We start from the raw sequence: 25,149 nt of genomic DNA, 5'->3' as shown, positions 1-25,149 counted from the left end.
TAAGTAAGCCCACAAAGGTTGCTAGGGTATCAAAAAATACTAGCTGGCAGGGATGTGGGGGCAGAAGATGGGATAGGGAACTGGGTCCTTATTGCAGCAGTCCACTGCATTTCTGTGCTGGTGCAGAGGAGAGGGCTTATCTGCTTGGTTGCCATGGTGAGCAGAGAGGAGGGATGGAGCCTTCATCCCTCTTTCCTCCATCTGCATGCATGGGATTAAGAACATAAGAAGAGACTGTTGGATCAGGTCAATGGTCCACCTAGTCCAGCATCCTGTTCTCACAGTGGCCAACCAGATGCCTCTTCTGGGAAGCCCACAAGCCAGATCTGAGAACAGCAACAGTCTTCCCATGTGTGATTCCCAGCAACCGGCATTCAGAGGCAAACTGCCTCCAATGGATGTAGATCATAGCCTTTTCCTCTTTGAAAGCCATTCCTTTTTGCCTATGGCTACCAGGCTAGTGTTCAGATACAAAGTCCTGTTTGGGCTGTGGTGGTGAAGCATTACCAACCAGAAAGGGCAAGCTAACTGCTCTCTCACGGATTATAGCCAACATAATCTAATAATAGACGGGATCCTTCTATAATAGACTGAGGAATTAAACGTTTTAAGAACTCCTGTGTATTATAGTTTTGCACACATTTTCCTGGAGCAGAGGGTGCACTGAATCACAGCAGAAAGGATCAAGTTGCTTTAGGGTGAGCACACAGATGATGGTGCAGCCCTAGCATAAAAACTGGAAGACTTACTGAATCACTAGCGTAGATAGCTTTAAATGGGGACCACACAGCTTCATGGACGATAAATCTACCAATAGCCTTGATAGCTAAATTCTGGCAACAGGTTATAGAGACAAGCTATAATATCTGCACCTTGCTTTCAAGCTTCGGGAGAAATTGTAGCTCAGTGGAAGAGCATAAACTTTGTGTGTAGAAGGCCCCAGGCTCAATCGCAAGTAACTCCAGATACTTGAAAGCCAAAAGCTGAACTAGATGGATCTCACGCATGCCACTGCCCTCTAGGGCTAAATTGGTGGCAGTGTGCAAGGGGGCTTTTTCTGTGGCAGCGCCCCATAGGTAAAACTCTATTCCTCAAGAAGTTAGGTTGACTTTGTTTCTATTTGCTGTTCTTCCAGCCTTTGAAGACATTTCTTCTTCAACAACCTTTTGATCCTGCTGTTCCTTAATCTTATCTATTGTTAGCTCTGGCTTTCTGTGCTCTTGATGCCTTTTGGGCGTTTTGATGCTGCTTTTAGTCTTGCTTTGTTTTGCTGATGGTTCTAAAGATGTGTTGCTCCTGTTTTTATTTTTGTGGTTGCATATAACCAGCAACTCCTTTCTGGAGCAGAAATGGGGAATACAAGCTGTTCTATAAATAAAAGACAGCTTGGATATGATCCAAAGCAAATTCATTCTTATGAAGGTTCGCTTATTACTTTTAGCAGTTCTCATGCTTTAAGTCTTAGTCAAATGCAAAAATTATAATTCGTAGTCATCTGACCTAGAGGATTCTTCATTATAATGGAAGGTAAAATTATAAAGAAGCTGCACTGGGCATATCAAGTTCCAATTATTTCATCAGTTCAAGGAATCAATGAGTCAATTTTTGATAAAATTCCTTGCACACTGCCTTTATAAAGGCTGGCAACAAGATCTAATGCGATGGGAATCAATTAAAAGTGACGCAAGGAGAATCTGTTTTTTTCTGAAGACCAGAAGTGGCTGAGCAGAAGGGGAAAAAACCCTAGCACAGCAATCTTTGCTTTGTGAAATTAAGTTAGCATTATGTTCATAAAGCAATAACAACAAGCTCTCACCTTTTCTTGGTAGGTCATTTCTAAGTAAATATATCTGCACATCTTTGCCTTGATTAAAAGGGTTCTGAAGCTGTGACAAAGCTATTGGTCTGAGAAATTATGACCAAGTTTTCTTACACCTGCAGCAGCAATAGCAAAACTGAATTGCAACAGTGAACTAGGAGCTGCATAACTCATAACTACAGTGAACAAGGAGAGGCTTACTTCTGAGTAAACAGGCATATGATTCTGCTGCCATGTCTTTCTGGCATGAGCACATAGGAAGGACCTGTGATGTGACAGTAAGAGAAGGGCAGTAAGAGAAACATCACTTACCTTGAGCAGGTTCCCTTGGGGGGGTTGATAATTCAATGACACCAGTGTCTGTACAACCTTAGATTTAATTTAAGGGGTGATAGTAGAACAGTAGTTCAATGTTAATGAAAAATAAAATTGCTAGAGCGTGGCTAAATTCAGAAGGGGGTGGGGGAGAGCTTCTGGTCTCATACAGCCATACCAGCTGTCTTCACAAGAACATTACAAGAACAGCTAGTACAACTGCATCTCATCCCAGGTAGTGCACTTGACTGCTGCTTCTGATTTATTTATTTTTACTGTTTAACGTCACTACTAGCTTTCCTGTAACTGAAAGACATTACAAGGAAGGAATGTTGCTGATTTCAGGCTGCTGTCTTAAATAATAAGGCCCCATCTGCACCAACATAGTGTTATGAGTTGTGGGTGCTAGGGTTTGTGGGTGCCAGACTGCCCTAAATTCCTGGGTCTGATATGTCTTAGACTTTAATGCATGCTTGGAATGTTAAAAGGGGCTACCAGACAGGGGAAAGGTAATGGGCCATCAGCTAAGTCAGAGAGAGGGGACGCAGTGCCAGATGGAAAATGGGAAGGGTCCCTCAGTTAGTTTGAAAGACAAAGGAGAGTTCTGAGATAGAATTTTAGAGCTGAGTTTAAGATGAGGTTAGGCAGTGAGGTTGCAGGCTGTAAAAGGCTGAATCAGAAGGTCAGAGAGCCATGGCTGATTTCTGTTTTGATCCAAGGCTGCAGCTATGAGAGAAATAATACCCTTTTTGGGTGTTGATGCTGTGAGGCCCTCCATTGTAGGCTCGGATTGTCTATGTGTGTAAATAAACCTTAGATCATCAAGGCACCACAGTCTCCACTGTGCCTCATTTCCAAAAGTGAACCCAGATACCTGGAAATGCCTGGAATCTCAAAGAATGCTCAGAGATTGGGATGGCAGGTACCACTAATGTTAAAAGTAGGATTTGTGTTTCCTGGAGGAAACCCCTGTGGACAAGGTGTGCCTGGATTCATGATGGAGGGAGGAAAGGCATTCATGGAGCATTTCAAGTTGATGCTCCAGCAGCAACTCCAGCAACAGATGGGGCGGCAAAGCCAGATGTTTGGCAAAATAACCCTGCAGTGAGGCCAACTGTTTGAGCAGTGGATGGAGCAGCAGAACTAGTTGTTCAATGAAATGAAGCAGCTGTAAGCAGAGTGCATGAGAAGTCTGCATGGAGAGAAAAGTGTGACTCCATGTGATGTGAGAGCCTTGCCTGATCAGATGCCACAAGGGGTTAAAAGTGACCCAGGAGCAGAGCTGAATAGTACCTAAAACAGGCGTCGGCAAAAAAAATTAGCTTTGGGCCGGTCCACTGTCCCTCAGACCTTGTGGTGGGCTGAAGAAGCGGCACCAGGAGGGGGGAGCTGGAAGAAGAGGCGAGGGGGGAAAGTAGTCCTCCGCCCCAGCCCCAGCCTCTGCACTTACCTTCTCAGGGGCTTTCGCCGCTGCCGCCATTGCTTCTTGTGGGTAGGCAGAGGGAGCTCGTCCGCTCCGCTCTCTGGCTCACAGGAGCACCAGGGCGGCAGCAGCAGAGGGAAGATGAGCAGTGCAAAAGGGCTGGCTCCAGAGAAGGGCTGCTTAAAATGGCACTCAGCCCAGCCCCCTGCCTCCTCTAGGCAGGGCAAGGAGAAGCCAGGAGGGAGGGAGGGAGGGAGGGAGGGAGGGAGGGGCCGCCATGGTGTGTTCACGGAGGGAGGGAGGGAATGGAATGGCACAGGAAAAGAAATGGCACCGCCCGAACAGAATCCCCATGCCAATCCATGGACAGTCCGCAGGCCAGATCCTGAGGGCAATTGGGCCTGATCTGGCCCCCGGGCCTTAGTTTGCTGACCCCTGACCTAAAAGGAAAGAGAGAGATCCAGAGTGTGGATGGGCAACTGAGCGGCTTGGACTGTGAAGAGATGCAATCTGTAGCTGAAGGCGGGGAAGGGGGAGGGGTGCTCTGGTTGGAGCAGAGGAGCTGCTGCTAATTGACTTCTCTACTCCCTGCGAGCCTGCTGTGGAAAAGGAGGAATTGGAGGTGCCTGCGAGCGTACAAGAGCTGCTATTGATTGATTTGTCTGCTCCCTGGGAGCCTGCTGTGGAAAAGGGGGAGCAGAAGGAAGTGGAGGAGAAGCCAGCACCTGTGGGAAAGATGGTGTTTTCCTGTGTGGAGAACACACAGGAGCAGCTTGAAGGGAAACTGGCTCCTGCTAAATTGAGCAAAACAACCCCCCCCACACACAATGATTTTGCCCCTTGGGTGCCCCAAGATGATCTTGTGGCATGGCGACCAGTCCCTATAAGGTGTAGTCCTTAAAAGCAGGCTCCAGCAGCTAGGGTCAGCCAGGGTCCGGTGAGTTTGGGATGCAAGAGACATTGGGAGAGCTACAAGCTATGAAGCACTCCAGAGACGCTGGATGTAACTGGAGAGGGGAATTCCTGGCCTCCAGCCTAGACTGCAAAACATTCCAGTGGCTGCCAAGACATCATACCCAGGTATTAAGCATACCTGGGCAACAGCAAGGATTGAACCAGCAGCTATAACCCTACTGAATGGTTCAAGCTCAGACAGACAGGGTTTGTGGTCGTCTACACTTCAAGAGAAGGTCAACAGCTGGGAGATATGAGGTTTGGGCACACACCTATGTTCCCCGATCTTCACTGTGACTTGATTGTAAGTTACTAGCCAGCTGATTTGCACTGTATACTGGAAAGGAAGCAAACGTTACCACCTCTGCAACACGCCAGATAAGGACTCCATGGTAAGTCTACGGCTATGTGTTCCCCTTCCCTCACATTCCCCAAAAACCAGAATAAGAGGTTGGTATTCTCTCCTGTTTAATGAATGTAGCCTTATTATTCTGTTTCACTTTTCTCCCAGTAGGTACTCAACACCTCAGACTTTATGTATGTGGATACAGCCTTTGACGCAGTCTTTAAGGGCAATACCAGGTAGCAGTTTTCCATTTCCATTTGACAATTCAGAATGTATATTAGCACTCCAAGGAAGCACAACACGTTGGCCTCAAAATGTTTTCATCTGGCACCTGGCGAGGTGCTGGAAAACACAATTAGATGAGGCCAGTTTTCACAAAACATACCAGCAGTTTCCTGTGCTGCTCAAACCAGAGATTAGGGCTAAGCTAAGCAGGAAAAGCGTTTGTGGGTGGCAGGAAGTATTCATTAATTTATTTAAGTCACTTATACTCTGTCTTTAGCACCCCCCAGGCTCTCAGAAGAGCTTACCAGAAGTATCACATGACCTGTTTTGTCCTGTTGCTGTCAAGAAGATCCCTTATTGCTCTGTTGGCCTTCTCCTAATTCTTCTTCTTTCTTTTTTTAAATCCTAGCCTTGATTCCTTCATGTCCCATGTTCAGAACGTGCTCCAGGCTTGAGTCTCAGGAGCCTGTCACATATGGCCCAGCAGGAGACTGACAATTTTTTCAAATATGCACTGTGACCAGTGTACTGAAAACAGCAGAGAATTTCCTCTTTGAAAATGCTTTCTGGACTTTCCCGATGAGTCATGGCTGCTTCAGAAGTATTGCCTGCATGCATATCACTTCTGTTATGGAATTTGATTGGACACCATCCAATAAGACTTTACAGACAACACATATCTATGCTATGGCAAGCAGAAAGTTACCATGTCAGGTTCACGGAGTTCACTGGCACTATTTCTTATTGAGAAGTGATACCCACCTAGGGAATTTAGGGTATAAATCAACCCTTTTCTTTATAGAATTTGCAACTGAGTGCATCTGTATGATTAATATACCCTTGGTGAGTACAAAGAGGAATTACTTTCTCTTTTAGCTCTCAAGTAGCTGGCTGCTTCTTTGAATGACATTTCTTACCAACCACTGAGTTAAAGTTTCAGCCTCTTCATAATTGTTGTTTTTGACCACACTTCTTTCCCCCTCAAACATTTCCTGGGAAGCAGGTTTGTCCTGATTATTCTTCCAAACAAAATATTGAGTCCCCATTATGTTATGCAACCCCAGTTGCCAGATCATTTTTCTTCCTTCAACCCATCATCACTATCGTACTTTGCTGTACACTTTTGCTGCATTTAAAATTAAATTGTGAGCTTGTTGAGACAGCTCTCATGGTTTTGATAAAATGCCTGTCTGTAGAATTTCTTGTTCGAGACCAAGAGAAGCAAACATAGGTATTACTCAAATGGTTTTAACTTACAGTTTCTTATGTGTATTTACAGCTGTTAAATTACAGTTATTTGCGAAAGCATAAAGCAGCATGCTTGCTTTCAAACATCTTTTACCAAAATAATTACTTTTCTGCTTACCTTCCCTACACAGATGTTTAAACTATTTTCACACATTACATCACTGTCATTATCAAAATAAGTACTCTCTAAGTATCCTTTACAACCAACTAAAAGCCTGCAATCAAAATGTGTTTTGCAAAATGTGTTTTGGTTGTAATAACTAGGCAAGAAAACTTAGGGTGGTTTTTTTTATGAAATAACCTATTTGCTCCTGAAATATGTGTTTGAATTTGACAGAGGCAGCCAACTGTCAACTCCATGTTGGTTGTAAAATCTAATTAACAGTTTCAAACTTCTCATAAACATGACACTGGAAGATGTTTCCACATTCAGAGTGGTCAAGATGTCATTCTAGAGCTGCAGTACTATTCAGCACAGAATTATATAGTACAGATTCCCCACCCCCCATGTATTATTGAATTGACAAAAACAGCAGCATGTCAAGTCAGAAGACCATGGGCTAATTCACACTACTAAACTGGTATGCTGAGAATGTGAGCTGTCCTAAGATCTACAGATGAAGGGTGGTATATATTTTTTAATAATAATAGTAATAATAATAATAATAATAATAATAATAATAATAATAATAATAATAAGTGAACTGAACAGATCTATGCAGCCCTTGGCAAGTGGCAACATGGTTGCATAATTGCTCCATTATATGTTCAACTTGCCTACTCAATTCACATTTATTGCGTCAAAGTCTGACCTGTTTCTGGTACACCAATTGACAATGACCATCACCTTGTAGGAGTTGCCTTGTGATGTGTGCAGAGGTGGAAATGCACAAAAATCAACTACAGACAATGAAACTTTGGCAAGACAGTTGAAAAGCCCAATTCATAATAGACTATGACTAGTTCTTATGCATGCCATGTAGTCTAAAGTCAGCAGAAACAGCAGCATCAGTGCACTTGTATGGCATGGTTAATTGTGGTTTATGCCGCAAGCTGGACATCATTATGCAGGAACTGTGTGACAATGCCAAGTGAAGCATTTACCCACTTGAACCACATTCTCAATTTGATTCCATAAACTAGGGAAGGGGAACATGTGAACCTCCAAGAGTTGCTGGACTCCAGCTCCCATTATCCCTCATCATTAGCCATGCTGGTGAAAGTTGGAGTCCCACAACATTGGGTGTGTGTGTCACAGGCTCCCCATGTCTGCTGTGAACATTGGTTGTTTCTCTGAATTTTCATTGTATTTCTCTATTGGCCATTACATAGAAAGAAGCCAAGGAAATACCCAAACAGAATGAATAGCAACTTCTCTTCACATTTAATATAGTGCAATAAGTGAACAGGATGCTCAGCATCCTGTGGCCTGAAGGTTTCCACAGACCAGGCTTATATTGTCCAAGGGAAAACAATAATCTGCTCCATTTTATGAGAATAAAGCAAGACCCACAGCCTTTTGCAAATTAAGGATACAAGCTTGATTATCCCCACTTAACGTACAAGTCCCATTGGGAGACAGAATGGACTGAGCCCAGACTGAAAGTTGCTGTAATGTAGTAAAGATGGGTGGTTTGGGAACCTATGGCCTCTTTCTGGAAAGAGTTTTATGCACAGTGAAACAGCACCATAGGCTTGAACTAGATGCAATTGTTTGTCCAGCTCACAGAAAAAAAGGAAAACAGAAAACAGCTAGTACACATCTGTGTTCAGATGACAAATCCTAGGCCAAAAGGCTCAAGAAACTGGATACATGAAGAGTGTGTATGTAGGGTGGGGTAAGATAAGGCGAACAATTGATATATTTAAACTGTAGGGAGGTAGAACCAAATTGAACACCAGAAAGAAATCATTGGTTTAGATTGTTGTATTATTATATTTTGTCAGCCACTGCATGCTCACTTTGCAGCAGAAGGACAGGGTAGAAGATCAACAAACAAATCAACCAATGTAGAAACAGCGCTTATATGTTTTTAGGAGGAGTTTGGAAAACTATGTCAATAACTTTTTAGGAACAGACAACTGGACTGGATCCATTTAAATTCCCTACTTTTACATAATCCTTTCTTCTTGCTGAGGAATCTGAGTGATACTGAGTGTGGGGTGTCCACTATCCCTGTTGCCCTGTGCTAATACAGAGAATGGACCTAGAACATCTCCAATACCCCACTATCACCACTGCATTGCAACGAGAGGCAAGTAACTGCTGAAACCTTTTGCCTTCCACAGTGGATCTTCTTATCAAAAAGCCCAATAAGCTTCCAAGGAACACAAGTGTTCTTAGGAATAGTCCAAAGACCACTGGACTGGGGGCTTACTGAGTCCCTGTCAATTATATTATTCTGTACTATGCATAGCAAAGAACCTTCATTTCTAAAGGTCGCCCTGAAACTACAGTAAGCCTGCAATTTATGTGGGAGTTACCTTCCAGGGACAATGCCTAAAGCCAAAAACATGTATAGTCAAAACACATTGGGTGCCAAAGCCCCTCCCCCCAGACACCTGCCCCCCTTTTAATTATTATTTATTATTATTATTATTATTTTGCCAAGCATGTATAACTGAATGTGCACATGTTAAATCTGTGTATGTTGTAAGCTTATTGTAGTCTCTTTTGGGGTGTGGGGGTGACTGATGCCATTTGAGTGTCAAAGTGCTCCCTCCTTAGGCAATAAAATAAAAACAAGTGCCTGCAAAAAAACACTTGCCTTTTCATTTAGATTGCTATTTTCTTGCACACTCCTGTTTCTCACACTCAACTTCAGTTGCCTGCAGTGCAACCATCACAAACCCAATCAGGCATCATGTAGTAAATGGGATGACATCACAACATGACATAGCCAGTCAGACTTGCCTGAGCCACCTATGTAAGCAATCCAGGAAACAGCAGCAAGGAGTGGGGAGGGGAATGGCAGTAATAAATATGGGAAATACCACCGCCAAAGGATTGAAGAAAATGCAAATAGACGCACAATCAAAGCAATATTTGAAATATCTTCTACCCCAACCTTCAGTTTATAGCCTAAAAATCAAGATTGGGTATATCTGGCACTGCTATAATTATGTCTCATGCAATCTTATTTATAATGCAAGTGTTTGTTCCACAAAACCAAACTGTTTTCAGAATGTCCCCACCCCCAGTGCCCCAAACAGCTGTTGCAGCCTCTTCCATCATTTCAGCTTCTCAACTATGTACTAGCAACTTTGCTGGAAGAAGTCTGGCCCTGTTTCCATGTTGCCCAAGAGACAAAACAACTGCAGTTACTGGAATATGAGCAATCTGTTATGAGATGTTTCAGATTGCCTAATGGAGGGTTAGTAGCAGAAATAAAGCCTAGGCAGAAGGATGAAGAGTTAAATACTGTATATGAATGTGCAAGTGCTGGGATAGCTCAGTTGGTAGCGCATGAGACTCTTAATCTCAGGGGTGGTGGATTTGATCCCCACATTAGGTGAAAGATTCCTGCATCGCAGGGGGTTGGACTAGATGACCCTCGTGATCCCTTTCAGGTCTACAATTCTGCGATTCTAAGAAAAGGGCAATCAAAATTAGTGGGAACTGAAACAACTCAATGAGGAAAGGTTACAACATTTGGGGCTATTTAGTTCCAAAGAAAAATAAGATATGGGGCAATATAACAGAGGTGTATAAAATTATGAAGAACAGAAAACTAGAACCCAGGGTCATCCAGGGAATCTGGAAAATTAATGCAGGATAAATCTACGTATCAATGGCTACAAGCTATGGTGGTTAAATAGTACCTCCATGATCAGGCAGGGGCTATTGCCACCATGCCCTTCTTATGGGCTTCCCATAGGCATCTGGGTTGCCCCTGTGGGGGGAAAATGATGCTGAACTAGAATACTTTTGGTCTGATCCAGAAGCACTCTTACATTAATGGGGGGGAAAATACCTGGGCAGGTAGATGAGGAATAAGGCATGACAAATAATGTGATAGAAGATCAAGCTGGGAAGACCAGGACAAATATATTGGTTAGGTGGATCAGAACTGCATAAAAGCAGCAGCAGGTTAGCAGAAAATAATCACATATCCAACTGAATCTGAGTTACTATTGTTCCTCCCCAAATTCAAGTTTTGGAAAGCACGTTCTTTCTCACTCTCACACTTCTTCACTGTTTGCACTCAAGGTGAATTTTGTGATGCTTTATAGCATCATACGCACAAAGTACCACGTGAAACAAATATTGAGATGGTTTTGACTCAGTAATAAAGCTGATCTAGAAAAAGTCTAAAAGCAAAGATCAATCTTGAATTCCCTTTTAAGACCCATTTCACACACATACTGCATAAAAACAAAGAATTTCCCTGTTTTAAAATACTAAGCATCTTTACTGGGAGGCAAGTCTCATTTAACTCTTTGGTAAAAAAAAATTAGGATTGGGGTGTATGGAAACATCTCCTCAAACTTTAGCCTAAATACAGGCAGAATACAAGGCAGCAGGACATCTCCAAATATAGGCCAATAGGCAGCAGCTTGCCCCCGCTGGGTTTGGCATAGCTGTTGATTATGCCAGATGTGTTAACTGATCGAAAAAATGCAGAATTTGTCATGTTTTTAAAATCATGAAAATAAATCCATACATCAAATTCATTCCTTAGCAAGCATCCCAATGAAGCAGGTCTGCTGATCATTGCATTGCCAGTTCTGCGATTTCTGCTGGAGCTTGTGCCTCCCTCCCCAGCCCCTCAGTACCTCTACTCTAATACAGATGTTTTCAGAGTCAGGCTCTTTGGTTTCACACATGGCCCCAGAAAAACAAAAGGTAGCTTTGGGAATCTCAATGGAAGCTGGGTTGGCCAACATTCCCCCCCCAAAAAAAATTACACTACATATTACATCAACTGAAAAGTTCACTTCACCATTTCATTCAATAGTTCATTGTGCGCATACAGACGTTAAGATTAGTATTTCTGAACCTCTTATTTAGACTGTAACACTAGTATAGCGGATTTCCCCCCCACCTCCCATTTGGTGAGTCAAATTCTAAAGTATGACAACAGACCGAAATCTCAAGTCACTACTACTGATGACAGCTGAAGTTCTTTCAAGCAGTCCAATTTTACGTAGCTGAGCTATTGGGGGGGGCGAGTATATCTTTTGTGCAAATGTCTAACTTTTCATCAGAAATACCTTTCCCACTGAATACTCCAAGCAGTGAACATTGCAACCAGAAATGACTGCAATCAGAATCTATACTATCCAACCTTGTAAAGAAACACATTCTTTCCTAATAGACTCTCTATATACCCCCTTTTTTTTGTTTTGTTAACAAGAATGTATTTTAATAATGCTGACAGAAATCTTAAGTGTTACCTGGAAGCACCTTCACAGAAATAAACGATCATAACTGTTTCTTAGACCCAAGTTGCATGACTCTGGCTGTTACACACAAAATGCATCAACCCATAGCTGGCATTTCAGCAGAGCAGGAAAAGCTAGCCATTCTCATGTTAACACTTCGCCATTTTTCCAGTATGCGTTCCAAAGATCTCAGAACCCACAGGTAAAACCCTTCCTTTTACAGAGTCTTAAGTTTAACCCCTTTTTAAAAAAGCACAGCTTCGCTACAAATAACTGCTCAGAAAGTTTATACACAACCAGCACTGATAAGGTTTCCATCCTAATAAGTCTCTACAGTGCCTAGCAGTTGTGAATATGGGATCATGCTCCTTATGGGGCAGTGATGTCCAAAATTAAGAGAGTCCCTGACAATGAGGCGGCACCCTGACAACCAAGCACTTTAAATTGTTTCGTGCTATTTATAAAAATTTGAGGAGGGGTCCGCACCATAGCCAAAGTGATGCACAAACTGACATTTCAGAAGTCTGACAAATAAATGATGCTTTTGCAAAGGCAAAGAAGTCTGCAGTCGTTCACTCGGAGCGTTGCTTCCTTTACCTCTCTAGCCTTAAGGCTCACTGCCTTTTAAAAAGTACTCCGGCGGGGCTAAGAAGGCATATCCCCGTTTTTTCGCAGTGACTTGCCCGTGGCTTCCGAGGAACGCCGCACATGTCTGAATGAGCCATCCGGGCGAGTCCCCGGCGGCAAGGAGAACTCTTCGTCTGCTCCGAAGCCGACTCAGGCGCGCTGCACTTCAGCGGAGAAAGTTAGCACAGCCGGAGCCAGGCGTCTCCAAGCGACAAGTCCACAAGTGATAAGCAGGCGCGCGGCGAGCAGCCCCAAAGCGCCGCCAGAAGCAGGCAAATCCGGAAGGCTAACGAAACAAGAAGCAGCAATGCCTCCGCTCCCGCCGCTCCTTGAGCAGATGTTTCCCCTCGCCACCCCCTCTGCTAACGCGAAGCGCCGAAACATCAGCGGTTGTTTTGCAAGCGGCTCTCTGCCGCCTTGAGCGCGCAAGTCCCCCTCCCTCCGCAGAGCTCCGAAAATAAGTTGGGAGATCCCTCCCGAACCTCTCCGGCTTCCCTCCCCGGCGCCTCCCGCCGCCCACCCCCGCTCAGCTGCGTCTGGGACTCAGGCCCGCTGTACCGGGCAGAGATCGGGGAACCCCCTTCCTCCGCAGCCTGCACCGCCTCCAAGGACAGAGGGGCAGCCGGACGCACAACGCCAGGCAGCCCCGAGGGGGGTGGGTGGCAGCCGGGGAGTGCGTCCTCCGGCGCGGCGGGGCTCTCCATGGGCGGCGCCCCGCTGTCCTCCTGCAAGGGCTGCGCTCGGCTCTCCCGTTGGGTGGCTCCGTGGCCCCGCGCTGCGCGCCCGCCTGCTCCCCCAACCAACCCCGCTTGGCCGCCCAGCCTGCCCGCCAGCTCACCTGGCCGGGGCCGGAGGTGCATCGGCAGCATGTCCCTGCTTCTCCCCGTGTCAGGAGCAGCTCGCCTTTCCAGAAGCAGCAGCAAGTGCGGCTGCAGGCGCCGCGGAGCTCGGCCGGACGCCCCGGCATCGCCTCGTCTCCAGCCCAGGCGGAGGCTCCCCGCGCGCCGCGTCCCTGCCGGAGACGGAGCGGGCGCCTTCCGTGGCGCTTCTGGGGTCTATCGGCTCTCCTGCCCTCGCCGGGAGGCGGAGCACCAAGCGGCGGCTCGGCGGCTCGCTCTGCTTTGCCGGAGCAGAGGAGCTCTCTGGCTGCCCTCGACTATTGCGCCGGCTGCGCCAGGCGGCAGCAGCAGAGGCAGCAGCAGCAACAGCAGCTGGGCTTAGCTGTGCAACGCGGGGCCAAGTCCTTGGCGCGCGCAAGAGCCGGGCGCTCTTCTTCCTTCTTGCTTCTCCTCTCGCTCCTGCTGCCGGTGCGAATCCGAGCCGGGCAGGAGGCGACTAAGCCCCGGCGAAAGGCTACGGCTGGATCCCATTTCAAATCAGAGCGCGGAGGGAGGGGCGAGCGGGGAGGGAAGGGAGAGACGTGTGGGGCGGCCTTTATGGTTTTGTATGTGTGTGTTTTTTTGTAAGTTAATTTCTTTCCTGGAGGATCCTCCTCCCCAGCCTTGACGCAATCCCCGAGCGGTTTGGAGAGGGGGGGGGCTTGGAAACCTGTTCCACCGGCCCCCACCATTTGTTCAAAGTCCAAGTAAAGCCGCGGCGGCGGCAAGTCTTCGCCACGCAGCGCTTTACCTTACCCCAAATAAATGCTTGGGTATATACATCCCATCGCAACCCATTCATATGCACATTGACACACTGACCCGCAGACTGCTTTGCAAAGCTGTGTGTGTGTTTGTGAGCGCGCGCGCATACACACACGCGCGCACACTCTAAAGAACGATGTCAGAGACCCAGAGATTCAACAAAAGAAGCTTCTTTCTGCCACCGGAAGCGAAGTTGGGTCTTTCTGGCTAACTAGACAACCCGCTATACACCTGCGCACCTACCTAACCCTCTCACTTAAAGGGTGGGGAAGATAGCTGGAAGAGAGAAAGCGCCCTGAACAGAGCTTGGCTGCTGGCAGCCCATAATCTTACCTTGACGACAGGAAGGGAGGGAGAGGGAGTTTCCCTCCTGTTGTTGGACGAAAATAGCTATTAAGATATGCAAAGCACTAGTGCGGCTTGCTTCTTGCCAGTTTCCGCGGATTCACTTTGGAACTGCACCCGGAGTGGCAAATGAAGGCGAAGCTCAAGGAGGCAAGCTGCAAATTGTTTAATTGACAGCAAGCTGGCTCCTCTCTTGTTAAAGGGCCAGGGTGGTGGCAGCAGGTTGTTAAAGAAGGGAATCTGAACTTTCTCCAAGAATGGGATGGATTGGAAAAATAAGGCTCTCTTTACGGTGTTGCCAGATGTGGTACCTAATTATACCGCATGAGCATAAGGCTCCTCTGGGTAGGGAGATGCAATAATACAAGACTGGGCCTGATCCTGACTGAAGCCTCTGGGCTCTGGCAACAGGAATAAACATAAAACAGTAGAGCAGGTTTGGTCCTGATGATAAAAAAATAATAATGGGCCATGGCACTGGAAGATCCAAAATGGTTCATGGCATTGTTTCTCGGATCCAGTTTTAACTACTACTGCTGAACCTGGCAAACTTTTTGGAGTAAAGAAAGCTTTGTAGTTTCTACTCCCCAAAATAAGCTTCTTCCATTTTAATATAGTGCATGGCACTTTGCTTCCCCCATCTCCCAGTTCACGCTGAATAGTTTGTGGATAAACTGGGTGATTCAAAGATCAAGCTCATAAACAACACAAAGGGCATTTTTCACTTATGAGTGGCTGAAGAAGTGGAAATGCTTGCAGAGGAATGGGTGTGCTTGTACAATAAGGATGCTCCTGAAGTAGGGCAAAATGGAAGTGAGCCATTTAAAAATTGGATCTACATTCTAGCCAATATGGGGTTTTACAATCCAATTACAGGCACAGGAAATGCAAAAATGGAGTCAGTGTCATGTGAAAATAGCCCACAAGGGGCTAGTGAAATATTATTTTTCCATTTTTAGAGCCAAGCACCATGTCACCCCAAAACTCGACTAAAACCGCAGAGAAATCTTCCCCAAAGGAAACAGAATTAATGTGTCTGCCTAACTCGGTCTTAACCACTGTGTGTACTTTCCTCAAAACCAAATGACTGAATTGTGAGATGGATAAAGGATAGTTGAGATGGATGGCAAATGGTCCTGCCTTTGGACAGAGGGGCTCAGCTAAACTATTTCTTTCCCTCTTCCAATCATACTCTGAAAAGTGTGCTTCTTATCAGAAGAAAGGGAAGGTGTATTTAAATGCTGGATTTCTGCTTAATTAAAATAAATAAATAAATAAATAAATAAATAAATAAATAAGCATCAAACAGTAAACAAAACAGTCTAAAATCTTATATAGCAATGGCATAATCACCAATGCCATCAAAAAATAAGTCACAACAGAGCTTCCATTTTAACAAAAGGTACAGATTTTCTCAGCAAGTACACGTAATTCCAATCAATGTTAATGGAAGTTACACAGATGCATTAAAGAATAATGTACCCCCTGGTTGGTAACAAGCTTGCAAAATAAATAGGGCTTCCCATTGAAGGGAAAGGATCTTCTAATTCATATGTCAAAAGGAGCTGGCTTGCTGGCAAGAAAACAAAAAGCCATGGAAAGCTGTGCATTTGGCAGGTTTTCAGAATTACTTCACTCGGGCAGTATTTTGTCAGACTGCTTCAGCAGTTTATACCTCTCTCTCTCTCTCTCTCTCTCTCTCTCTCTCTCTCTCTCTCTCTCTCTCTCTCTCTCTCTCCACACACTCTTAAGTAAATACTTAGAAGTCAGCACCATTGAGTTCATTGAGATTTACTCCCAGGTAAGTCTGAAAAGGACTGCAGCCTTGGGGATCTAAACTGCATCGGAAACAAACTTTGAGAAAATAAAGTTCTATGAAATTTACAGGCAGACACAATCACTCTATATATGCAAGCTTATGCCGAACACATACTAATTCATATGCAAAATGTGTACCTCCAGTGACTTTGGAAACATGCTAACACCAAGTTGAATAACCAACAGACTTTAGGAAAGTTGCTTTCCATCACTTTCCTTGCCTTTTCCATTCCCTAACTGTAAAACAGAAGCGATGGCTGTTGCTTTCCTTATTATGCACTCGAAAAGGATATATACTTGGTAAGTGAAATAGCTTCTTTCAACCTACTAGTTAGTGCGATTATGTTTTCAGATTGCACCTGACAATTTCTCTCAACTTGCTTTGTATATTTGCTTACTAAACTGGACCTGACCTGTTACCTCCTCCCACCCCCAAGTCCGACAGCACACCCCTCATTTCATTCCAGTGCAAGACAACTGGTATTCCAGATTCAAATTTTAATGATAGGATAGAATAAGCTATTATCTAACAGCTTTTGCTTCCAAAACGGGGGGGGGGGGAGATACCCACAATTCCATTTTAATAATGTAAGTAGTTCTATAATACTTCTGACATCAATGGGGAGTTACTGCTTTTCTAGACAGCTGAAATCTGCACATACCACTAATTGTGTTATACTAAGAACTGTAACTTGAAAAACTTGTGTTTGAGCTCGCTTTTCTCTCCTCCCTCTTAGTCCCTTTCCCTCACCCGCTGTGTCTTTTTCGATTGCGAACCTGAGTCTTAGTGTGGATTTTTAGTATGGAAGCCACTTTTTGGGTAAAGAACGAAGTATAAACGCCATAAATTTTCAGCTGAGAGGAAAATAGAAGGAAAACAATTAAACCAGATTGGTATAATGGACATGCAAGTTGACCAGATTTGGATGAGTTTTGTTTACAGTGAAGTAGTACAATGCTTCACTACCATGTTCGTATAGGTAGACTGAGGTTGTGCACAAATTAGCGGCTTGAAACCCACCAAGGTTCTTTCTCCCCACCTTCCACCGGCTCTGTTTCAAGCCACATTCTTACATTGCTGTACAGACCAGAGAGGGGGCAGGGATGTCTCCACCCAATGCCTATTACCTTATTTGTTTCCCTGCACTGAGCTCCAATTCATGTTTGGTCATCTGTGCATGTACAAATGGCTGCCTGAAATGTACGCATCCCAGCTTAACCTCTGCTTCTCTTTTCAAATCAGTTTTTAGGGAAACAGCATCAAAACAGGAGTACTTCTCAAGAAGCTGCAGGGATACCTGTGGATTGTGGCTCATGTTGTGTGTATTCAGCTTCAAGCATCAGCAAGGGGAGCATACTGGAGCCAGAGGTAATGTGTATACAGCCTGAGCTGTAAAGCAAATGACACACTGGTCTGTCAACTTGCCAAATCCCAGTGTTCTAAGGTCACCCTCTATCCTAGTAAAGAATAAACTTTGTGAAGCAGCCCTGAGAAAAAGCAGAATATTTTTTCCTACCATGCCATCTTCTCACAAACACTGTATACAGTGGTAAAGGTAAAGGTACCCCTGCCCGTATGGGCCAGTCGTGTCCGACTATAGGGTTGTGTGCTCATCTCGCTCTTGAGGCCGTGAGCCGGCACCGTCTGAAGACACTTCCGGGTCGCGTGGCCAGCGTGACAAAGCTGCAACTAGCGAGCCAGCACCAGCGCAGCACACGGAAACGCCGTTTACCTTCCCGCTATAAAACGGTACCTATTTATCTACTTGCACTTAAGAGTGCTTTCGAACTGCTAGGTGGGCAGGAGCTGGGACCGAATGACGGGAGCTCACCCCACCGCGGGGATTCGAACCACCGACCATACAATCAGCAAGTCCTAGGCACTGAGGTTTTACCCACAGCACCACCCGCATCCCCGTATACAGTGGTACCTCGGGTTAAGTACTTAATTCGTTCCGGAGGTCCGTTCTTAACTTGAAACTGTTCTTAACCTAAAGCACCACTTTAGCTAATAGGGCCTCCTGCTCTTTTCCAATGCCTCTTTAGCACTTGCCCAGCTTTGGGCAGTAGCTGGGAGGACTCTAGGACCCTGCCAGAGCCCTCAGGCCTCCTTCCCCGAAGGCCCCCCCCCCACAACATGGGGGCATGTATGTCAAATTTGGGTCTAGTCTGAGTGCCACAGTACTAAAGTCCACCCCTGCTTGCTATATATTCAGTGCAAACATTGTTCTGGTGGCTAATAGTCGCATATACAGTGCAGATGGTGAGGTACCAGCACAGACTGAAGTCTCATCTATGGGCAATGGAGCTTAGATATTTGAACTTGGGTTATCTTCCTAGACATCTCTCTAGGTATACATCACTTGCAGGGAGAAAAACAAATATGTTAAGTAATGATCGTTTTGTGTGTCTGATTAATAAACTAGGAGTAGGAGGGGGGAAAGGTGTTAAAGAGTATGTGGTAGTGGTACATGGTCGCAAAGAAGCAAAGGCAGTGCAACCAGTGGCACAGTGTATTTTGCTTTTCCTAATTACTGCTTCTTCAGTACCGCCTTCTTCAGCTGCAAAAGAGAACCAACTATTAGAGCTTTTCTTCACTTTTGAATTCCCTGCGTACAAAACTGGTTGCATGTTTGCAAGTATTATTTGAAGTCCAGCCAATTTTGTCCTTTGTGCTTTTGCATCGCAACGCAAAAGAAAGAAAAGGAAGTTATAAGCTGTGGAATAAAATGAGAACTGAAAGTGTGAACATGTATAATAAATCAAAGGTCTGGCAAATGAGAAGAGGGGGGAAATGAGCTGAAATCCAAGTTATAAAGCTGCCTTGTACAGCTTCTGCCACTGTAACTAATGGTGGCATTCCAAGCAGAAATCTTTCCCAACCCTGATGCTAACGTCCTTTTAGTTTGAGACACTGGAGAGTGAACCTGGAATCTTCTGCAAGTAGTACAACAACCACTATAGGATATGGTGCACCCAAGTTTTGTTGTGCCTTGATCTTACAATGTGATTTAGATAGATGACTGTTGGATCATTGTATCAAACTGAATTTCATGGTTAGCATTAAAGGTAAAGGGACCCTGACCATTAGGTCCAGCCGTGACCAACTCTGGGGTTGCGGCACTCATCTCGCTTTACTGGCCGAGGGAGCCGGTGTACAGCTTCCAGGTCATGTGGTGATTTAAGAAGCACATTTCAGTAACTAATATGAGAGAAAGGGGCAAAACAGAATATTGTGGAACATCTGAGATATATAGGTTGTAAGGTTGTCTGGTGATGTCCATGTGTAGAGTCATCTCTTGTGTTGTTGGAAAAGCATGTTTGTGATGACCAGCTTGTTCTCTTGGCAGAACTCTATTAGCCTTTGCCTTGCTTCGTTTTGAACTCCACGCCAAACTTCCCAGTTGTCTCTTGACTCCCTACTTTAGCATTCCAATCCCCTATAATGAGAAGAACATCCTTCTTTGGTGTCATTTCTATAAGGTGTTGTAAGTCTTCATAGAATTGGTCAGTTTCAGTTTCTTCAGCACCAGTGGTTGGTGCATAAACTTGGATTACTGTGATGTTAAAAGGTCTGCCTTGGATTCGTATCAATATCATTCTATCATTTTTGAGATTGCATCCCAGTACAGCTTTCGCCACTCTTTTGTTGACTATGAGGGCCACTCCATTTCTTTTATGGGATTCTTGCCCACAGTAGTAGATATGATGGTCATCTGAACTGAATTCGCCCATTCCCGTCCATTTTAGTTCACTGATGCCCAGGATGTCAATATTTATTCTTCCCATCTCATTTTTGACCACATCCAACTTACCAAGGTTCATGGTTCTTACATTCCAGGTTCCTATGCAATATTTTTCTTTACAGCATTGGACTTTCCTTTCGCTTCCAGGCATATCCGCAACTGAGCGTCCTTTCGGCTTTGGCCCAGCTGCTTCATCAGCTCTGGAGCTACTTGTACTTGTCCTCCACTCTTCCTCAGTAGCATGTTGGACGCCTTCTGACCTGAGGGGCTCATCTTCCAGCGTCATAACTTTTATATGCATGTTGACTTTGTCCATGGAGTTTTCTTGGCAGGGATACTGGAGTGGCTTCTGGTTCCTGCTCCAGGTGGATCACTTTTGGTCAAAACTCTCCACTATGACCTGTCCATCTTGAGTGGCCCTGCACGGCATAGCTCATAGCTTCTCTGAGTTATTCAAGCCCCTTCACCACAGCAAGGCAGTGATCCATGAAGGGGTACATGGCTATAGAACCTACTGAACTCAATAGTTGTGAGCATAGTTGCATAGGATTGTGCTGCAAATAGCACATTATTAGCAGGAGCTTGGTTTTGCAAGTTAAAATGCCTCAATATAAATGCTGATGATAACTCACAAAACAAAAAAAATCCTTCCTGTAGCACCTTAAAGACCAACTAAGTTAGTTCTTGGTATGAGCTTTCGTGTGCATGCACACTTCTTCAGATACACAGATTTTTTATTTTATTTTTTTATTTTATTTTTTTTATTTTTTTTGTTTTGACTATGGCAGACCAACACGGCTACCTATCCGTAACGATAACTCACAAAGATACATTTCCATTGTTTAGCAGCACACTGTTGGCTAGTAATAATTAGATTGGGAAGATGCAGAGCAAAAGTGGTATTAAATTACTGAGATAATATTGATTAATATGACAACACTTCTGGCTGCTTAGCAAAATAGTAATCTGTCTTTCTCTAGTGTCCGGTCACAACCCCTCCCCCCCCAATATGATTAACATACAAGATCTTATTACTACAATGAAATGAAAAGACATAGGCTAGATTAATAAATGTATAATTGAGGTATTAAAATGATTAATATGGCTGACAGGAGCAAGTGCAAATCCATACAGAAGATGCAGATTAAATGACCGTTTCAATTAATAAAGGAGACTGTATACAACAAAGAAGTAATATCTGAGGTAGTACCAATCTCACATTCTTTTATTCGTCTTCTGCAAGTAGCCTCTTTACGATCCGCATGCAGTTTAGAAGGAGGAACGGCAAAGATTTGAGAATGATCAGGAAAGACTACAGCCAGTTCCTATGTATGTTTATTCAGAAGTTTCAGGGATTTAATTCCAAGTGATATGCATAGGACTGCAACATTCTACATTTATTTTCTAACTCTACATGCAGAGCTTCACAATAAGTTCACTAATTGCTACCCCCTCTCATTCTCTCTTGATAATACTTTGTGCAGCTGATCAAGGGGACCATTAAAGCTTTTGCTGTACGCCATTCGAGAGTCTTCAAGGTGCCACAAGACTCCTTGTTGTTTTTGCTGCACCAGATTAGCACAGCTATCCCTCTGGAGCATGGGTACGCAAACTAAGGCCCGTGGGCCAGATCAGGCCCAATCACCTTCTGAATCCGGCCCATGGATAGTCCAGGAATCAGCGTGTTTTTACATGAGTAGAATGTGTCTTTTTATTTAAAATGCATCTCTGGGTTATTTGTGGGGCATAGGAATTTGTTCATTTCCCCCCTTCAAAATATAGTCCGGCCCCCCACAAGGGCTGAGGGACAGTGGACTGGCCCCCTGCTGAAAAAGTTTGCTGACCCCCTGCTCTGGACAAAGTTAATAGTAAATAGTCTTTCTGTCTCTATTCTTTCTAACACAAAGTCACCTTTGTGCTGGAGCAGGCTCTTTTCTGCTGATGCTGGCTCAAGCAAGCACTTCAAGGGTTAAGGTATGTGTGTCTCTTTGCTTGTCATAACTTCTCAACGAGAACAGAACAAGATTGTCCATCTAGTAGAGTGTGTGTCAATGCCACTTTGGGATCTTAAAGGCTGCAGAGCAGTGCTTACCAAATGGAGAGAGTATGTGCAGAGTGGATGCAGAGAGAAAAAACATGATAATATTTGCTTTTTCTCCATATCATAGGTCTCTCAATTACTTACCCCCTCCCCTGGTATCTCAGCCCCCGCACAATTAGGCACAGAGAAATTTACAGTATAGATTTGTATAATGGCATTAAGAAACTGGCAGTTTTATTTTCAATTCCTTTCCTAATGATCCCTAACATGAAATGTGACTTATTCACAGCTGCCACACACTGGATTGACATCTTCATCGAGCTATTTACTATGACCCCAAGGTTCCTCCAGTTCAGACCCCATGAGCATATATGTGAAATTAACATTTTATTTTATTTTATTATTTTGGCCGGTGCACCTTTCAAAATAATGTAAAATAGTGGCCCTTATCTGAAATTTGGGGAGCCTGATGTCTTTGGAAGCTAGTACAGTCCTTGCAAGTTTCATGCTGTTTGGATAGAAAACCTGGAAGTTAAAGACAGCAGATGAATGGTTGGGCCTCCTGATGCACTCTGCGGGGGGGGGGGGGATCTAGTAAATTAATTAATGCAATTTCAAGAAAAGGAAAAGGAAACAAATTAAATAAAAATGAACCAAAAAGCTATGTGGGGGGAAATCACTTGCATCTCTTAGTTACAGCCTCTTTCAAATACACACACAGCTCCACAGCAGCGGATTAAAAGCATGTTTGCAGTGTCTGTATTTCCAAAGACTTGGCTCAGGAACAGCATCTGGAGATTGCACCAGTAGCACCATTGAATAGTATGTAGGGTGGCCATCATTCGAGCTTTTACAGCTTGTGTAGTTGTGCTTTTAACAATGGTTGGATTGACACCAGTTAGCAGGTAATGTTTATCTCCATGCTGTGAAAAGCTTCTGTTGCTGATTTTTGCTGATAAAGTTGTTGTTGAAAGCACAAGTCTTTTTGTCTGTTCTGTTGACAACCGCTCTCAGTAGCCTCTCTGATTTCCATTGGGAGCAGGCATAACTCATTAAAGAAGTTTTTGCTTCCTCCTCGGTATATTCTTGTTATGTTTGCCTTAAGTCTGTGGTGAGGGCATTGCTCTCTGCCTGTTAGTCACTTGAGATGGCAGTATGCTTTCGTTGAAATAAGGGTAGTGAAAATGCAGCTAAGAAGCAAAAAAATCAAATATATATGACTGACACCCTTCTTTGGAAATTAAACCAATGCCCAGACTTTACTTGCAGAAACTTATAGATGAATTAAAACAAAATATTTACAGTCACATGATTCTCCAAGCATGGGCTTACAGTCCCTTCTTCTAACTTCCAAGCAACTGTATTTTTCTCTCTTTCCAGAGCTCAGCACTCAGCCTTCTGTATCTCAGTTAGGTCCTGCCTTGCATGCCTTGCAGCTCCTATGAGAGATTTCCATTTTTATCTTCTCCTGTATCTTTGCTCCCTTTCTTTCAAGCAGAGAAGTAGCACCCCAACACTCTATTCAACTTAGCAGTGTTCACAGTGGATTCTAACACACAGTCATCTTGCTTCACACAAAACAGAATGTCTCCTTCATTAGATAGCTCCCATGTGACCAACATTAGCCAATCACATGAGAACTACTGGAGAACTCTCTAGAATTCAGTTACCAATCAATCAAATTTAAACACGTAGTAATGCAAACAAGCATTTACCATTTCTGTGAATTAAATTACTATATTCAGCATGCTTTCTTGAGAGTAACCTCCTCATTCTAGGCACCACAGCTTGCCATTTAAGAAGCTACATGAGGAACTAGGTTCTTGTCAATTTCACTCATAAGCAAGAATATTTGGTTCCTCTAGTTCTCCCCCCCCCCCCCGAGAAGTGAAACTGATTGGGCCAAATGTTTGCTAAGAAGGATCCAGGGAGCAGCCTGGAGCCCTCCTGGCCAGTAGATCTGCTAATGAGGAAAACAACAACAACAATCTCACTTTGTTGTCTGATTTCAAAGGGGCTCCTACAAGTACTGTAGTTCCTATGCTACTGCAAACTGCAGCAAAGGAATGTGCTGGGACAAAGAGAGGCTAAAGGGATGAGGGCTGAGGAGAGGAATGCTGCAGCCGTCAGTTTAAGAACTTAAAATAACAAACAACGGCAAACTAAATGTGCAGATCTTTGCTTTGGCACTTGGTGGCACAACACTATATTTTGTATTAAGGACTAAGGCGTGGGGCAAACCGTGGAAGTTAGCATGAGTCTGGTAGAGAAATCCTTGAATATTCCTAACCATGTGCATTTGTTAGAAACTAAAACTAAATTAAGAATCTCAGCTTTGTGAGTAGCATGGTGCACAATGATTTGCTTAAAAAAAACAACCCAGATAGGTACACTGCTGAATGTAATATTTCAGCTCTTCTGTTTTCACAACGACTGACAGGAGTGAGACCTTGTCAGAGTATAAACATCTGTGCTCAGAGATCTGCACTGGTTGCCAATCTGCTCCCAGGCCAAGTTCAAGATGTCACTATAGCCCTTAACAGCTTGGAACCAGTTTACCTACAAGATCGTCATACCCCACATGTGCCCACTTGACCCCTTCAATCAGCAGAATTGGCACAACTACAGGTGCCACATAATACCAATTCCACGTTTGTAAGAACTTGGATCGTTTAGTCTGGCAGTATAGAAAAAAGTCGGGAGAGAAAAGCTTTTCTCCATCTATCATAACACTAGAATTCATGGGCATCCCAAGATGCTGAACATCAGAATATTCAGGACATACAATAGAAAGAACTTCTTCACACAGTGCTAAGTCAAGCTATGGACTTATGCTTCCACACAGTGGCGTAGCGTGGGGGTGCAGGGGGGCCCGGCCGCACCAGGCGCAACATCTGGGGGTTAGGGTTAGGGGGCGCAAATCCACAGGTTAGATGGCGCAAATTACTTGCCTTGCCCCGGGTGCTGACAACCCACGCTACGCCACTGCTTCCACAAGAGGCAGTGATGTCCATCAACATGGGGGGGGGGCTTTGAAAGAGGAATTAATAAGGCTATCCATGGCTATGAACTCTGATGTCTATGGTTTGCATCCACTCTTGGTGGCAATAAGGTTCTGAATACCAGCTGCTGAAAACCGCAGGAGGGTAATATTGGTGTTGTGCTCAAGTCCTGCTGGTTGGCTACTGTGAGAACAGGCTGCAGGACTAGCCTA

The 25,149-nt window shown here is 44.4% G+C and overlaps 1 protein-coding gene across 4 annotated transcripts in view; it reads right to left on the bottom strand.

The window, feature by feature from the left end:
* The window catches only part of SULF2 (sulfatase 2), a gene marked incomplete at its 3' end in the record, with an annotated part of 263,555 nt that overhangs the window by 84,904 nt on the left and 153,502 nt on the right, over positions 1–25,149 (bottom strand). Inside the window, exon 1 of one of the 4 annotated variants that reach the window (XM_081916769.1) lies at positions 13,181–13,697. The exons of 1 other annotated variant lie outside the window; for it this stretch is intronic. Of the gene's footprint in view, positions 1–12,312; positions 12,470–13,180; positions 13,698–25,149 lie in introns of those variants that run through there. 2 more of the 4 variants (XM_081916766.1, XM_081916768.1) reach the window with 2 other exon arrangements.

The sequence above is a fragment of the Podarcis melisellensis genome (assembly GCF_964234715.1).
Source record: "Podarcis melisellensis genome assembly, chromosome: 6".
In the NCBI taxonomy this organism is placed as follows: domain Eukaryota; kingdom Metazoa; phylum Chordata; class Lepidosauria; order Squamata; family Lacertidae; genus Podarcis; species Podarcis melisellensis.
This window is presented reverse-complemented; position numbering and strand designations above follow the sequence as displayed.